The sequence below is a fragment of the Tamandua tetradactyla genome, chromosome 1 (assembly GCF_023851605.1).
Source record: "Tamandua tetradactyla isolate mTamTet1 chromosome 1, mTamTet1.pri, whole genome shotgun sequence".
Taxonomy (NCBI): domain Eukaryota; kingdom Metazoa; phylum Chordata; class Mammalia; order Pilosa; family Myrmecophagidae; genus Tamandua; species Tamandua tetradactyla.
Window position 1 is genome coordinate 113,341,331 of NC_135327.1, and position 18,946 is coordinate 113,360,276.

General features: G+C 37.0%; 1 long non-coding RNA gene across 2 annotated transcripts in view; it reads right to left on the reverse strand.

The window, feature by feature from the left end:
* LOC143651884 (uncharacterized) overlaps positions 1-18,946 on the reverse strand; it is a 115,443-nt gene that overhangs the window by 83,403 nt on the left and 13,094 nt on the right. Inside the window, exon 1 of one of the 2 annotated variants that reach the window (XR_013160309.1) lies at positions 10,730-10,788. The exons of the other annotated variant lie outside the window; for it this stretch is intronic. This is a non-coding gene — a long non-coding RNA (uncharacterized LOC143651884). Of the gene's footprint in view, positions 1-10,729; positions 10,789-18,946 lie in introns of those variants that run through there. 2 annotated transcript variants of the gene reach the window in all.

An 18,946-nucleotide genomic window follows, 5' to 3' on the forward strand; every position in this document is an offset into this window, starting at 1 on the left:
TTTTGGCAATTTCAGTCATTCAAAACAAAGCTGGAATGCAATGACCACAGAGACCAAGCACTAAAAAGTAGCCCTCAGCCCTTACTCAGAATTTGTTTATTTTTACTTTGCAGACAAGTCTTGTGATTCATTCAGCTTGAAATGTTCCCAAGATGAAGGGGAATAAAATAAAACATATGAAAGAAGTAATCTATTATAAAAGCAACAGTCTGAACCCTTGTGGTGGGGGGAAATATAGCCTAAAGCATCTCAATATAGGGAGATATTAATCTAGAATCATAACAAAAGGTGAGTTTAGATACATTTATAATTCAGCAAGAGGGAGAAAGTGTTTTCTCCAGAATTCCTGAGGCTAGGGATGGTTAAATAGCAAAAAGAGGCTGATTCCTAAGAGACTAGGGAGATAGCGCTGAGGAAAGAAGAAGGCTGTTTCTTTGAGGGATGCCAGCCACAGAGAGGGTAGCACTGGGATTGCAGAATTGGAGGCAGCAGAAAGGAAGCCAAAGGGTCTGGAAGTTAGGGCTATGTCATGGAACCCCAGATGTGCATGTAATCCCTTCCTAGCTACAAAGGGAATCATGATTCAGAACATTTACCTGAATTTCTGAAGGACAGACAGGATTTTAGTGGCAACATTCTGGTTAATAGAGAAAGGAAGTACGCCTTTCAAAGATTTCCCCTAAAAGTGCCTAAATTTTATTTATGTGTTAAAGCCTTAAATTTCTATCATCTTAGACTGAATAGTTTACAGTTTTAAGAATTAACTTGGGAGTCATGCAGTTCTGGATTTAAGTTGCTATTTCACCTGAGCTGTATTACTTTGGACAAGATATTTAACCCCTCTAAGTCTCTCTTCAGTAATATAATAGTAATAATAATACCTACCTCGCTGATTTGTTAAAGGACGAAAGAAAGTTGTATAAGTTATTTGGTGTAACAAATTACACCAAAATTTAGTGACCGAAAACAACAAACATTTATCTCTCCTGCTCGCTTAATCTTGCCTATATTCAAAGGGAGGGGATTACATCAGGCATAAATACCAGGAGGTGGCCATCTCAGAGACTGCTGACCACAATTTTTATGTGTTGAGCAAAGTGCTAGCACATAATAAATGCTCAATGTACACTAGTTCCTATCATTATTATCACCCAGGAAATCCACAAACAGTTTATTATTTATCATCGCTGGATAAATGCGACATGACTATAATAATGTTCTAGAGAAAGAATAAAATGGGGTTCATCCATGTATGAAACTTGTCATCAAATATTAATTCATCACATTATATGTGAACATACAATATTGGAAATTATTTACATCAAGGGAGAGGGAACTGTCAGAAGTAGGAGGCAATGGGGAACACAAGCCATCACCTGTCTCTTCTGAAGACTTGCAAATGCGGCTGGCTCTCGTGGCACCACTGGGATTCTTACACTGCCCAAGTGAAGAACTTGAATCAAGTAATATTCTGTTATTTCTGCCCTATGGTAATGTGGGAGGAGTAAAAGAAAAAGAAAAAGAAACCTCAGGAATTGATAGAGTAGTTAGACAATGATTTTTATAAATCAGATCATATTTCCTTCAAATATATAAGGAAAGAGAAATTAGAAGAATGGGATGGTTTAAATCCTGAACTAAAATTGCTTTATTTTCCATTCTGTGCCAACAAAATATTAAAGATGTCAAAAACAGGTCATCCCCACTGCTATAAACATGAACAGCCCTCAGGAGAGGGTCACCCTGGGTAGCCGGACTGCCTAAAACAGACAAGCTCACATTCATTACACTCTGTTGCTTTGTCCCCCACCCACCCACCAGCAAGATGTCCTGAGACAGCTGCTAATTTAAAGGCAGAATTAATTATAAGTGACTTAGTGACAGCTGCTGTGCATTTGGACTCCAACTGAAAAAGCCTCTATGTTCCGGGCACGGTGATGATGTTCTACTCTGAAGACGCTGCTGGGTCACCTGGTGGGGAGCTTGCCTGCAACCTGTTTGGGCAAACCGCTGTGACTTAGCCTAGTTTTCTGATGTCCCCTGCTTGGGGCTCTTCTTGTCGACCCTCTCCTTCGTTCCCGGGGGCTAAAGTTTCTTCACTGCCCGTCAAGACATGCAGGAGAAAGGGATCTGTACCAGGGAATTTTTCTCTATAAGCCAGATAAAGTATTTCAGGAAAAAATAAAATGCTGACTCTGCAAGAAAGTATTTGCCTCTTTTGAACTAGTCCCTGTTTCAATAGCTAATAGCTATCTTTTTGGTCAATATTCCCACTTTCCCACAGACCGTCTCATTCCTCATGCCAGAGGCAAAACCTTTATTTTTTAAAATGTCTATTTTTAAAGTAATACATGTGCATTTTAGAAAGATTAGAAATACAGAAGAAAATACATCATGGGAATACTTTTTCTAATTTGTTAGATAAATTATTTTAAAGAACTGCTCCATACCCTATAGCTGTTAGAAGTCTTCAGTGTGTGTCATGCATAGGGAAAGGGACAGTTTTTTTTGCTTTAAGTTTAACTTTTGTGCCTGGAGTAAACTTTTTTATTTTTCAGTTTCATTAGCATAACTTTCTTGAGTTCCGTCTAGCATATTTTGAACCCTGAACTTAATTAATTAGGTCAAACAAAATACCAGTTTATTAATTATTTATCTTGATAAAATTAAGCCTTACCCATTGACAGGTTTGGAGCATAATAGGGTACTAGAGAATCCCTGCTTTTAAATCATTATAGATGAGCTTGGCCCTACACATGACATTCCTATCCCACGTGTGTTATCCACCAAACTCCCAAACAGCTTCCCAATTCCTTTTCATAGATTGTAACTTTCAGTCCTCCATATTAATTTTGGTGATCGTTACTTTCAACAATAATGACTTGCAAAGTATAATCACAAAGAAAATTTATTTTCTTATTTATTTTTGTATCTTACTATCTGCAATAGTTTGCTAGCTGCTGGAATGCAACACACCTGAGACAGATTAGCTTTTAATGAAAGGGGATTTATTTCATTAGTTCTTCAGAGGAAAGGCAGCTAACTTTCAACTGAGGTTCTTTCTTACGTGGGAAGACACAGGGTGATCTCTGCTGGCCTCCTCTCCAGGCTCTGGGTTCCAACAACTTTCCCCCGGGTAGTTTCTTTCTGCATCGCCAAGGGCCTGGGCTGAGCTGTGAGTGCTGAGATGAGGTATGCTGAGCTGCTTGGGCTGTGCTACGTTGAGCTCTCTCATTTAAGCACCAACCAATTAAATCAAACATCATTCATTACAGCAGGCATGCCTCCTAGCCTACTGCAGATGTAATCAGCAACAGATGAGGTTCACACACCATTGGCTCATGTCCACAGCAATAGATCTAGGCACCTTCACCTGACCAAGTTGACAACTGACTCTAACTACCACACTATCTCTTAAAGTCCACTCCATGGGCTACATCTTTCCTGGTACCCAGATGAAAATTAAGGCCGGCCCTTTGACTTTTTCTGTTACCTCTCAGGTAATAAAAAATTCATGGTCGTCAAGTTCCATGATTGAGTCTCAGTAGAGCAATTAAATTATTTAGTTTTGAACAGTATTCAAAACTTAATCTTATGACTATGGTGCTGAATCATTATACTGATATTTCTTTTAGCCTCCAGTACCTTGGAGCAGCTAGAAATAAAAACTTAAAATTGTGGAATTGTAACCCATACCAAACTCTGAAATCTATTGTGCAACTAATTGTTGCGATGTACCTTGAAATTTACTGCCTTTATGTATATATGTTATTTAAAGAAAGGTGGAGCATAACAGAGAAGATAGGATTTAACAAATGACTATGACTGTTGAATCATTATATTGATATTTCTGTTGGTCTCCAGTGTTTTGGCACAGCTAGAAGGAAAAACAAAAAATCATGGAACTGTAACCCATACTAAACTTTAAAATATGTTCTATAACTACTTGTTAAAATATACTTGGAAATTTATTGCTTTTTTGTATAGATGTTATATTTCACAATAAAAAAAATCTGAAAAAATATGTATATAATAAGTCCCATGAAGAAAAAACAAAACCCTTAATCTTGCTTTAAAGTTAAAATTTTATACCTCCTCTGAAACTTTTACTTCATGCTTTGGCACCTAACTTTGAAATAAACATTCCGCTATAGCTCCTGTCACATTACCTGGTGGGTGGCTTGCTTGCAACCTGTTTGGGAAACTGCTGAGACTTGGCCTGGTTTCCTGAACTAGCTAATGTAGTGTGAGTTTAGTTATTGAAGATCAAGTTCTTGCCCCTTTACCAAAATGCCTCTAGCATTTACGGCTCATGTGATTCATTTTGAGAGATACTATTGGGAGCAACTGTCCACGGGTCTCTTGCATTTCTGCATTTATTATGTGCAGACAATAACTGCCTTTTATTCTGGATTATCTTTTCAAGGATGTTTGTATAGCAAACAGCCCTGGAAGAGAGAGATAGATCCTTCCAGAAGAATGGGCAAGCACGCTTACTTCCAGTGTAACAAATATAATGTCTTCCTCTGGAGAAATGACAGGCATGCTTATTGCCTATTATTTTAAAAAAAGAGGAAAATCAGGTCCCCTAAGCATAGGATTCCTCTCCTTTAATGAAATCCAGTGAGTTCACAGTCATTCATCCAACCTGTCTCTATCACCCCCATAGTGTTAGGGGCAAGGGAAATTGATACAAATATGCTGATGATCATCCTTGCTTTCTGTGAGTAAGAAAGTCCCTATTCTCCGAGCCAAGAGTTTCATGTCTTCTATCTGCATCCATGAAACTGTAACATGCCAACTTATAAACATACAGGGATGATAAAGTCTCAGCTCCTTAACAGTTTTCATACTGCCTTTTTAGTTAAAAGTTTCACACAAGTAAATCTAATATCCCTGACTAAATTATACTTAATTGATTCTTTCATTCAGTGCCCAGCTCTGCACAGACCAATGGTTGCACAAAAATCTCATGGAATCACATCTTATAACATGTGTGTAATAGCTTTGAAGCCACCTAAAAGAAGAGAGGCAAACAAAAATGGAAAGAGGAAGAGGTTATGGAAGATCCTTACAAAAGACTAAAAATAAGGAAGAAAGATTCCTTGAGAAGTTGGTCAGTGGCTTAAAGTTAAGGAAAAGGCTGAACTCAGAATGCTAGAGAGTTATTCAAAGTGCAAAAAAAGCTGAAAGACATCATCTCCAAACCTGATTTGTTAGTCTGTGCTGCATATTGACACGGCCTAATTTACAAATAGCCTACATCATGATGATCCTCGCCACTACCAACAAATGATTTATTTCTCTTAAGAAGGTTGTCGGTGCCATGAGGGCAGTGCAGCTGGGCTGCAGGAATTACAGAGGCAGTAGCACAGAGCTTCCCCAAGCCCTGGACTGAAGCAGAGAGGGCCAGCATTAGCGATCATCCGGCTGTGAGCCTGCAGCTACAGGCTACTCTGGCGTTGGCGATAAGCCTGTGTAATGACCCTGCACAGGAGCTACAGTGGAAAACTGCCGTCAAGTAGAGAGTCCTGCACCAGAGCATTGTACTACATTAAAAGTATGACATTCGTCTTAAAAAACATTTTAAAATGTCCTCACATTAGAATGGCCCCTAGCTACCTGCATTGATTTAGAAAGAGAAATGTGTAGTGAAGCTCAACCCAAAAGTTAATGAAAAAGTGCTTATCTTATTATTGAATTGCCCTCTCCAGCGTCCCACAGGTGATCTGTGGGAAAATACAGAAGCTCTTCATCAATTAAAATAAATAACAAAAACGTCTGTAAGTAAAAGCCTTGATTTTTTTTTAATGGTAAAGTCCAAATTTGAAAAGTCAAAAACCTTTTGATCAAAGACTTTAAAGACTTTAAATTCAAACAGTACCTGATTATGAATTAAATGCAGAAATTCCTCTAGCTGCCTTCCCTGAGATTTTTTTTATTCTACAAGACATTTGGGGGGCCTTCATGCTGTGTCTCATCACCCATCAGAACATTTAAATTAAAAACTCTGACAGATAAAACTTCGCTTATGAATTCATTTTCATAATGTTCACATATCCACATCAAGGCTTCCTGTCTGAGAAGTGGGCTTTTTTTTTAATAAGCATATTATAAGTCAGCAGGAGTCATCTTGCTAGTTACATTTTCATGCAAGAATAAGATATTAGGAAATTCTTAGGTCAGTGCAATCAACTGCAATTTAAACTTTTCTCTTTTTTTAGGACTTATCAGCTTGTAGAAATGGGCTGTTCTGACTTCCAAACAGGATAAAACCTGGCAGAAAAAAAAAGTATGATTGTTTTCTGACATCTGCAAGTCACTTACCTAAAACTGAAGTATCAAAGGTGATTAAAACAACAGGTTTATGAAACATACATTCTACAGATTTTTTCTTCTCCCCTGGACAAGGCCTAAAATGTGGAAATTGTTGAAGTTTGTCTTTCCCACTTCTTTCCTAGCCTCAGTCAGTCGCTTGCCCCTGCACTTCTCTGTCACTGCCAAGGTCCACGGGTCTCACACCTGCTCCCTCTCCAGTCCCCAACCTGAGCTTCCAAAGCGTGGCCCGACCCAAAGACGACTAGAGCTTTGGTGTGGAGAAATACCAGCCATTCCATATATTATTCTTCTGAGTCTCCCAAATGGCACCTTCGCATAGGTCTCCTGAGAATGGCCTCCTTAATACCAAAAGGCTATTGTAATGGTCACCCATCGTAGTACCTGGCACATCACATACGCTAAATCACTGTTGTTTTTTCAACTGCACTGAACTAATAGTGGAACATTTAGGCAGATCAAGAGAAGATATTCCAGTTCTTGCACATTTTGCACTACATAGACACGGGGCCACATACCAACTGACTGTTCAGTCTCGATGTGGTTGAATACAGCCAAAAGTTAGGCCAAATTTTTTACCCAACAATTCACTTTACACGCAAATTTGAGCCACCGGATAGTTGTTATCAATTCTTCATGCCATATTACAAAATCCTAATAACCATAAAATGAGACACATTTTAAGCCCTTACTATACACCGTGTGTTATGCTCCTGATGGTATAGACATTGCATCTGCGCTGAGCTCTACTTACATACCCTACACGCAGCACATACCACATGGGTTGTATCACATATCAGACTCTGCTACTGGAACAAACCGCCCTGAATATCAGTGGTTTAAAACAACAAAGATTTATTTGCTATGTGGCCAGTAGGGGCCAGCTGGAGCCTCTGCTTATTGCAGTCACTGAGAAACTCAGACTGACAAAGCACCATGGCAGCTTCTATGATCCCCAAGACAAGCGAAAGGCAGTTTGTGCTGGTTTGTAAAAGCTTCTGTCTGGAAAAGACACACATCACTTCCACTCACATTTTATTGGCAAAGCATGTCACTGACTTCAAGTGTACCCAGCAGAAGAACCAGAATATTATAACTGCCCTCGTGACACCATATATTATGGACTAAGAGGGCCTGAGGAGACTACAGAAATATCTTGTAATATCCCTTCATTTTACAGATGTGGACTGGAGACCCGGACAGGTGAAAGTCATCCAACCATTTAGAGACCCAGCCAGAAGAAAGAGCCTGGATCTTGTTATGGGACTTTTACCCTCAAGCAATCATGGTATTGCAGGATATATGGCTGTTTGACTTTGTATAGCAATAACTATAAATAAGACAGCATTTGGCAAGGAGGGCTATTTTGTTGGTTTATTTAGTTCAAAAAGAGTCTTACTCTAAACTTTAGCTTGGGTCTGTTCTGCTCAGATACCTATCTATTACAGAACATAGAAAGTTATTTAAACAAAGTTCTTAAAATGTCAAAGATTCATTTAAGGTAACTGGATCTACCCAAAAGCTAATATAAGTTTGAACTATAAAGATAGCAAAATTTATTGAATATTTTCTATGTACCAGACACCAGTCTGGCATTTAGCTCATTTAAGCATCAGATCAGCCTTTTCAGGTACATGCTAATACAATCCCCATATGACTGATGACATAATCGGAACTGAGAGGTTAAGTAACTCGTCCAAGGTCACGCAGCTATTAATTAGTAGTTCTAAAATTTGGATCCTGGCATTCTGGCTACAAAGTCTACACTGCTAACCTCTATAGTCCTAACTACTTCATGACATGTGAAGACTTAATTTGCCTGTTAAATCTAAATCTGAAAAACATGCACAATAATCAATAGTTAATATATAGTGTAAATCTAGTTTTAATTTCTAGTTGGATTACACTAAGAAATTAATGAAAATTATAGCCATGTGTGGCTAAAGGAAATGTCTCTGGGTTCTCTAAGTTATTCTTTTTTGTCTGTTGTAACTTATAGGCTCCTTGAGGGCAGAGATCAATCCAATATCCAGCATCATGTCAACAACATAATTAATGCTTAAGAAATATCTGTGGAATGAATGAATGAATCTGAGTTACCCATTGCTTCTGATTCATCACTTAGACTCACAACATCTAAACTAGAAGGTCATTTTATTAAAAATTTAACACAAATTCCAAAAAACATCAAGGCCTTGGTCTAAAAAATGCAACCATCCTCTTTATCAACAATTAATTTCTGCCAATGTACTCTGCAAAATCCTAGCTATGTATTTTGCCCAAGAAATAGCTTGCTGGCATCACTTGCATTGTAGATTCTCCTGATCTCGCGCAGCTGTCTAATCATTTGGCATCCTGCCCTGAGGCCCCCAGGTGCACTCTCCAGCATCCTGAGCAGAAGGTGCTCACTGAGTACATGGAAAGAAATGTAGTTGCTGTATTACCCTACTGTACATGAATTCCCCATTGATTCCTAGTATTTTCCCTACTTTCCAGGACCCCAGCTCAGAGATTATAGAAACAGGTAGAGAAATATGATTCTAAACATAAACTTCACAAAATCTATCATTTCATGTAGACAAGAATACTGAAAATTCTTTATTCTTTTGATGTATTGACAACTGACTGCAATAAAATAGGCTAAGATTCTGGCAGAAGGAGGTAAAAATAGAGAGAAAATAGCCTGCAAGACAGGATATTATAACGCCAAATACTTTTGACTGTATCAGCAGAGAGCTTATGTCATGTCTCCCTTTCTGGTTAAGTACCTGGTTTCCTATACCTCTCATTTACATAACTAGTAGGTCATTTAGGTAACTTGTAGGCAGTTCTCAAAACAATTTGAAATAAGCCATTGGCCTAGGTGAGTGTTCTTCAAACTGCTCTTTGATTTGATTTTCCTCAAAATGTTTATATATGTGCTCTATGTTAAAAGGGTTCTGTGATCAAATACACAAAAAAAGTTGAGTTCAGGACATTTAAACAGCTTCTTTTACAAACAGATATTTTTCAATGTGCATTAACTTCATAAACATAAAATTCTGGGGTATCATGTGTCCTTTTATTTTCCCATCCTTTTTCCACCACCTCAGTAAAATGAGATTGCTTTAAGTGCCCATTTTTCTATATAAAAATCACTTTGTAGAACCATACTTGACAGGTATCTTTGTTTGCCAGGTTGCTATGGCAACCATCAACACCAAGCAATGGACTGACTTAAACAACGGGAATGTGCATGCTGTGAGCTTCAGTTATCCACTCAGGCAACTTTCTTATGTCTTCAGGATCTGCTGGTTTCAGATCCCATTTAATGATGTAGTGCTGCTGACCATCCCAAATTAATGATTGGCTGATATATTCACATCAGTTTATGAGTGGCAACTCAGGTTATCTCATCCCTTGTTCCTACGGACTCTTCCTCAAAATGAGCATAGTTACTTGCCCAGATGGAATCGTTTTGCTTCCAAAGTTCAGAACCCTTGTTAGGAATTCTCCTCTTGGAACTTCACTTAGCTTCTATTGAGCTTCTCAGTCTGTCACAGATACGTGCATCATCACTGGATCTGCTAGCTCATAAAGGTAGAGTAGCACAGCCTCTTGTCTGGACTAGTTAGAGAGCTCTTACTCTGGAAGCCTAAAGGCTTCTACATGCAGAGATGTGGAACATGTTACTTCTAAAACATGTGCACACACATACACATACCTAAAAAAATACTTCAAAGAATGTACCATTTTTAGTGGTAGGAGGCTCACTGAATAAATACTTGTTTTTTCACTTTGAAGCAGAACTGTCAATATTCCCCCAGGTATTTCAAGATTGCAGAGCCCTATATTGTTAAGATTTTTAACTTCATACCTTTGCAAAGAGGTCTAGCCAAGGCTTCCAGGGTTTCTGGTGGCTCCTTTTCTCCTCTTACCATCAGTATGTGATAAATTGGTGAACCAAATGACATTCTATGGGACAGTGATATGGCCAAATTTTTTTCACACAAAATTCTGGTACAAAGCTGGACAACTGACCAGAAATTGGCTGAGGCAGACAGTAAATGTGTACTGTCTTCCTGTCCAGGTAAGAACAAACTGCTTCTGCTATTCTTTGTTTACTGGACAAAAGAGGAGAAATAAATATTTATCCAGTTTAATGGCAACATTACAGATTCAAAGGACTATAATTATTTTCTCTTTTAAGAAGACCTGATTAGGGAAAGCATCTATAATTGGATTTATCACCTGATTAAGCTTATAATAATCCACCTTCATTCTCCAAGATACATTTGTCTTCTACACTAATCTACCTACAGATTTGATTACATCAATATTTATCTTTCTAAGCCCTTAAGAGTGGCACAAACATCCACAGTTCCCCAGAGATACAGAATTTATTTTGACTTACTCTTTTGAAAGCAAAGGGAAATTCTAGATGCATCCACATTACCATTACTACCACAATAGGAATTACACCAGTTGTTTTTCACCTAAGGCAAAATTGTGATGCAATAAAGTATCCTTGTATTTCTCTTTTCTTTCCCTTTTTCTCCTTACTCCCAAGTTTATAGACCTAATGCCCTCCTGATTTCTAATATCTTTCGGCTAACAAAACCTGAGAACATATTATTACCACTTATTCTTTGAAGCACATTCATGTCCAATGAAGAAAGATCATAAGCTTCAAACAGAACCAAATGGATTTCTCATTGGAAACTCATCACTTGCTAAATCATGTATTACTTGGCCCACATTATTTAGCTTCTGTAAGTCTCAGTTTTCTCATATATAAAAGGGTTATTGAAACACCCTCTCTAAAGACATATGAGCAAAATCTCTGAGCATAGTAGGCATTTATAATAACCACAGAGTTACTGAAACAATGTTGTTCTCTTCCCTTACAATACTCCAATTCTCCAACCCTTTCTTTCTGCTCTTTCTTCAGATTTCCCTTGAAAACATTTCTTGCTCCTTTTGTCTGATTAGGTCAAATTTCTGTCTTATATAGACTCCATTAAAGCCAACCCTCGCTCTTTTCTAGTTTTTATCCTGGTTGTTATTGGATATGCATTGCTGCATTGTTATTAATGCCTACCCTTGCCCCGCTCTGCAGTTCCCTGAGAGGAGGCCATGTCTGGTTTTGTTCATCATTCTGTTCCCAGTGTTTAGCTCAGGACTTGGCCATTGGAGGCACTGAAAAATTAGTTGAATTAATGAATTACTCAGTTAATTAATTTCACCAGACAACATCTAATGAGCACTAACTATGGGTAATGCACCATACCATGTGATTATATCCACTACCACATTTCATATCCAAAACATCCCTCATATGTCTTCATTATAAATTTGAGGAAAGGGAGCATTAGAAAAGACTAAAAGCTGAGATTTTCTCACTGTTTTCCACATCGGTTTGAATATCTTCTGTCTCTCTTCCCACAATATCTTGGACTCACATTCAAAATTTCAGGTTCATGAGATAGTGTTTCTGCTCTCTCAAAACCACCAACACACACAGGTGACTCTAGTTTACATCAAAATACCTGAGATCTTGTTTAAATGCTTCTTATGCAAATATTCTAATTCTGTATTTCAGGAGTAGAACCATGTGTATGTGTTTTAATAAAATTTCTCCAATAATGCTGATGCTAATACAGAAGCAATGTATATAACACTTCAGAAATCTTGAAACCTATAAATCCGACTTAAAGGGAGGACAAGTGATAGAGCTGAAAGGTTTAGTGGCAGATCACAAAGAATTTCAGTATAAGGGGAAAAGAAATTCTGTCAGAGACTGGAATCTAGACTCTTAAAGTGCACAAATGTTATATGTGTTCAGAGATTGTTGACTAGAACTATGATATACAAAGAACTAATCAACATTGAAAACTTTCAAAGTATATACTGGGAAATTGACTTTACAAGGTAAAAAATCTTTATTTGGTTATATGAAAGAAGCATTAGAATTATTTAGATGAACTGCTTTACATTTCTCCTAAATTAGCATGCAGCCTACTAATACTCTAAATATATGTCAGAGTACTTTTGCTGTACACTTTTGTGATTGGAACAGTGATTTCTGTGGATGCACTCTCAATAGAGACTATTACCCTAGAACCACAGCCATTTGATCATAACTTCAAAACAAAATATTAAAATTGTGATTAATTTACATAGATTTCCTTTTTGTGGCTGTTTTTATGTTGCCCAAACACTGCTAGAAAGAGAAAACTGATACACACTTTCTAGGGGGCAATTTGGCATCTCTGAGAATGGCAATTTAGATTTTGGAGATGGACATACAATGAGCTGCACACTTCTAATCTCTCCACATGGTGTCTGTGGCAATGAATGAGAGACCCTTGCACACCCACTAAAGCACACAGTTAAAGTACTGCCAGAACTCCAAGTACAACAGTGGGAGCTTTCAGTCCATAAGCCAAATGATACACTTTGCCTTTACTTTCTTTGGAGATTACCAGATTACTTTTCCTAAAAATATTTGCCAAGATCTCTAGTGGAAACAAATAGGATTTTCCACTTGCGGAATCAACATATGCATATCCTTTCTAATTCTCTTGATTCTGCAAATATTAACATTTAAACAGGTACAAAAAAAACTCAATTTAGTTGAGCTAAAAATGAGTATGTTATCAGATCAAAGAAAACTCAAACCTGTCCCTTTAGATTTAAAGTTTCAGGCCATTCTTCTTCATCTTTAATATAATATAAATATTATATTGATTCTGAAGTCAGACTGATCATAGTTAAAAATATCAGTGCATGCACTTACTAGCTGAGTAATCAGGGAAATGCTTTTTTACTTTTCTAATACCCAGCACACTCATCAACAAAATAGGTATAATATTAGTATCTTTTTTTAGGTTTGATATAAGAATTAAATGAAAGAGTACATTTAAGAGTGGAATAAAACTTCTGGTCAAACAAGATAGCGAGGACTCTTGAGAGTGCCATCCCCCAACAGAATCTTTGAACAACTAGTAAAAACTGGCAAAGCCATCTTCCTCAAAACTCTGTAAAGCAGTTAAAGTGTTGCAATAAATGGATAAGGGTTGAATTAAGAAAACACAGCTTTAAAAATGGTAGAAGAAGCCCATGGTGCTCTCACTGCCCACCCCAAACCCTCCCCTGATGCAGTATGGAGCCACCCTGCACTCCCATTGTGGGTCCCTGGACCTGTTCCAGAGGAAACAGAGTAACCCCTCTATGCATACTAGGGTGCCTATATGTCAGTGCCACCTATCAGGTGACAGTATGAAAGTGTTAACCAGGACACTCATGTCTGGCTCACTCTCACAGAACTTGCCATGTAGGCAGAACCAGCTTGTGGACAGCTAAAGCAGTATAAGAAACAATGAACCCAAAGCAGCCTGGATTATCAGCAAAGGATTATTGGCTTTGAAACACAATAGAGAATCCAGGAGCTTGGGAAAGTCTATTTCATAGGAAGTAGAGAGAACATCTGGAATCCTATAAATGGGGGAAAACCTAAGCCTGTGAGTGAGTGTGTACTGATTTGAAAGAAAGTATGCCCCCTAGAAAAGCCATTTTTAATCAAAATTCCATTTCATAAAGGTAGAATAATCCCTATTCAATACTGGATGTTTGAAACTGTAATCAGATCATCTCCCTGGATGATGTGATTTAGTCAAGAGTGGTTGTTAAACTGGATTAGGTGATGACATGTCTCCACCCATTTGGGTGGGTCTTGATTGATTTATTGGAGTCCTATTAAAGAGGAAACATTCTGGAGAATAGAAGATTCAGAGAGAGCAGAGCAGAACGACACAGCCATGAGAAGCCAAAGTCCACCAGCCAGCGACCTTTGGAGATGAAGAAGGGAAATGCCTCCCAGGGAGCTTCGTGAAACAGGAAGCCAGGAGAAGAAGCTAGCTGATGATGCCATGTTTGCCCTGTGTCCTTCCAGATGAGAGAGAAACTCTGACTGTTTGCCATGTGCCATTCCACTTGAGAAAGAAACCCTGAACTTCATCGGCCTTCTTGAACCAAGGTATCTTTCCCTGGATGCCTTAGATTGGACATTTCTATAGACTTGTTTTAATTGCGACATTTTCTCAGCCTTAGAACTATAAATTAGAAATTTATTCAATTCCCCATTTTAAAAACCTTTGTGTTCCTGGTATATTGCATCCCAGCAGCTAGCAGACTAGAACACAGCACAAGCCCAGGACAAGACACAGGCTCAGAAAAGACAGAGAGGACCCTGAGCTTCACGTTCACTTCAGACTGATCTTCTCAACAGGAGGGCTGCACTCTGAAGGAGGGCAGCAACCAAAGCAGAGCCAATTTGCAAAAAACTGTGAAACGTATTTTTTGCTTTGGTTGGTTGGTTTTTGCTAGCTTCTGGCACATGAGAAAATTTCTGTCATATCACTACTTGGATGTGAACTTAAGAAAAAGACAACTCAGGGACTAAACCCCAGAGTTAGCACAGTAAAATATTAAAATACACAGTGTGCAACAAGCGATTAAAAGACAAACCAAGAAATCAGAAATGACAGCCCATCCAAAGAAGCTAAAAATTCAGAAATGATCAGTGAAGTAGCGCACACTTCAAACACACCAGACAATGACTTTTAAAAAATTATCTTCAATAGGCATAAGAAGATAAAGAGAAAATACTAAAGAATATCAGGAAAATAATGAATGAACAATTTGAGAATCTCCCCAAAGAAATAGATTTTTTTTCAAAGGCACCAGATAGAAAATATTGGAGTTGAGGAACACAACAATTGAAATTAAAAATTCCCTAGAGATTTCAATGAAAAACCAGATCTGGCAGAAGAAAGGATCACTGAATTCAAATTCAAATGATTCAGGCTCAGGAATAGAAAGGAAAATGAAAGAACTGAATAGAGACTAAGAGACCTGTGAGACACCACCGGGCATACCTATATATGCATTGTGAGGATTCCAGAATGAGAAAAAAGAGAGAAGGCAGCAAAAGGAACATTCAAAGAAATAATAACAAAAAAACCTCTGAAAATCAATTAAAAGCATGAATAAACTCATTTAAGAAATCCAACAATTCCAAACAGGATAAGCTTGAAGAGAACCACAACCAGATATATGGTAGTCAAACTGTCAAATGCCAGGGAAAACCAGAGAGTTCTAAAAGTTGCAAAAGAGTTCTAAAAGAGAAATCAATGTATTATGCGCAAGAAAGTACCAATAAGATTAAGTGCTGATTTCTCACCAGAAACCATGGAGGAAATAAAGCAGTGGGATTAACTATTTAAAGTGCCGAATAAAAATACTTGCCAACCAAGAATTTTAAACCTGGTGAGACTGTCAAAATAGGGAAGACATAAAGACCTTCCCAGATAAACAAAAAATGAGGAATTTTGTCACCATTAGATCTGTCTTACAAGCAAGGCTAAAGGGAAAGGAAAAGATACTAGACAGAGGATCAAGGAAGCATGAAAGATATCCAGTAAAAGTAACCATATGGGTAATTATAAATGCCATTATTATTGTATTATAAGTTCTGGTATGTACCACCACTTTTTACTTCTTATAGTTCCTAAAATGCAAATGTATAAAATTAACAAATCTATGGTTTGGGACATCTGACTCATAAGGCATAATTTGTAACAAGTCCAACAAAAGGATAGAAGGACAGAAGAGTTTGTGCATGCTATTGAGTTTAAGTTGGTATCAAGACAAATGTGATTGCTATAGATTTAGGATGTTAAATTTAAGCCAATGACAATGACAAAGAATATCATCTGGAAAATATACACAGAAGGAAATGAGAAGGGACTTAAAATGATATACTATAAAATAATCAAATAAATATGAAAGTAGACATGAACAGAAAAACTGAGGGTCAAAAAAAGGTATAAGATTTGCAAAGACCAAAAAAGCAAAATGACAGAAGAAAGTTCTTATTATCATTAATTACTTTAAGTATAAATGGATTAAACTGTTCAGTCCATAGCCAGAGACAGGCAGAATGGATTTTTAAAAGTATGACCCACTATGTGCTATATACTAGAGACTTGCCTTAAATTCAAAGACATGAGTAGGCTGAAAGTGAAAAGATGGAAAAAAATACACCATGTAATAACCAAAAGAGAGCTAGGGTAGCTATACTAGTAGCAGACAAAATACTTTAAGTAAAGAAAAAAAATTGTCATGAAGGAAAACGAAGGTCATGCTATACTGGTAAAGGGAACAATTCAATAAGAAGACATAAAAATTATAAATATATGTGCAACTAACAGCAAAGCCCCAAAATATATGAAGCAAATAGAGATAGAGCTAAAGGGTAAAACAGACAGTTCTACATTGGTAGAAGGAGACCTCAATATGCCACTTGCAATAATGGTTAAAAATCAGACAGAAGATCAATAAGGATATAGAAGGCTTGAACAATTATATAAGCCAACTTGACCTAGCAGATATATACAGAAAGGACGTTTCACCCAACAGCAGAATACACATTCCATACTCTGGTAGGCATCAATCATTCTACAGCAGACCATATCACAAGGGAAATTGGAAAATATCTGGGGGCAAATGAAACTGAAAACACAACAAACCAAAACATATGGGCTACAGCAAAGGCACTGCCAAGAGTGAGATTTATAGCTCTAAGTGCTTACATTTAGAAAGAAGAAAGATTTCAAACCACAGACCTAAATTTACAACTGAAGATTCTAAGAAAAGCAGCATAAACTAAATCCAAAGTGAACAGAAAGGAGGGAATAACAAAGATCAGAGTAGAGATAAATGATATAGAGAATTGAAAAACAATAGATGGTGGCTCAGTGGCAGAACTCTTGCCTGCCATGCCAGAGATCTGGTTTGATTCCTGGAGCCTGCCCATTCCAAAACAAAACAAAACAAAACAAAACAAAGAAACGATAGAGAGACTCAATAAAGCCAAATGTTGGTTCTTTGAAAAGATCAATAAAATCAATAAGTTTTTAGCCAGCACACAAATAAAAAAAGAGAGATGATAAAAATAATTAAAATCTGATGAAGAAATAGATGATCTCAACAGAACAACAATTAGTAAGAGATTGAATTGGTAACCAAAATCCTCCCAACATAGAAAGTCCAGAACCAGATGGCTTCACCAGTGAATTTTACCAAACATTCTGAGAAAAATTAACACTAATCTTTCTTAAATTATTCCAAACAATTGAAGAGGATGGAACACTTCCTAGCTCATACTGTGAGGCTATCACCTTAACACCAAAACCAGATAAAGATACCACAAGAAAAGAAAATTACAGACCAATTTCTCTTATGAATATAGATTTTTAAATTCTCAGCCAAATAGTGGTAAATCAAATCCAATAACATCTTAAAAGAATTGCACATCATGATCAAGAGGATTTATCCTGGGTATGCACAGTTGGTTCAACAAAAGAAAATCCATTAAGGCAATATATCATATAAATAGAATAAAGGAAAAAAAAGAAATTGATATTCTCGATGCAGAAAAGGCACTTGACAAAATCTGGCACCCTTTCTTGATAAAAACACTCAGAAAACGAGGAGAAAAAGAAATATACTCTACCTGATACAGAGCACATGTGAAAAACATACAACTAACATCATACTCAATGTTGAAAGATGGAAAGTTTTCTAAGTTCAGAAAAAAGGCAAGTATGCCCACTGTACCACAGATATTCAACATTGTATGGAAAGGTTCTAACCACAAAAATCAGGAAATAAAAGGAAAAACAAAAGCATTCAAATTGGAAAAGAGGAAGTAAAACTTTCCTATTTGCAGATTTAAGATATAGAAAATCCTGAAAAACCAACAGGAAAACTCAGAGTTAATAAATAAATTCAGCAAAATTGCAGGGTACAACAAAATCAACACCTCCAAATCAGTAGTTTGTACATACACTAGTAATGAACAATCTGAACAGCAAATTAAAAAAAATTCCATTTACAGTAGCTAAATACTGAAGGAACCAAATATCTAAGAATAGATTTAGCCAAGGACGTAAAGAATTTATACATTGAAAACTACAAAACATTGCTAAAAGAAATCAAAGAAAACCTAAATAAATGGAAGGACAATCTGCATTCATGGATTGGAAGATTAAATATTAAGATGTCAATTCGATTTACACATGAATGTAATCACAATCAAAACTCAAAATGGATCAAAGTCCAAAATTAAGAGCCAGGACCATAAAACTCCCAGAATAAAATGAAAGGAAGTGTCTTCATGATCTTGGTGTAGGCAATGATTTCTTAGACTTCACACCTGAAGCACAAGCAATAAAAGAAAAAATAGAACCGGGACCTCTTCAAAATTAAAAGTTTTGCAATTCAAAGGAGTTTGACAAAAAATTAAAAAGACAGCCTATTCTATGGGAGAAATATTTGGAAACCACATATCCAATAAGGGCTTAATATCCAGAATATATAAAGAAGTCCTACAATTCAACAATAAAAAGACAAACAACCCATTTAAAAAAAAGGACAAAAGACTTGAATAGACATTTTACTAAGAGGATATACAAATGCTAAAAAGCACATGAAAAGATGCTCAACATCACTAGCTGTTAGGGAAATACAAATCAAAACCACAATCGATGTCATTTCACACTTACTA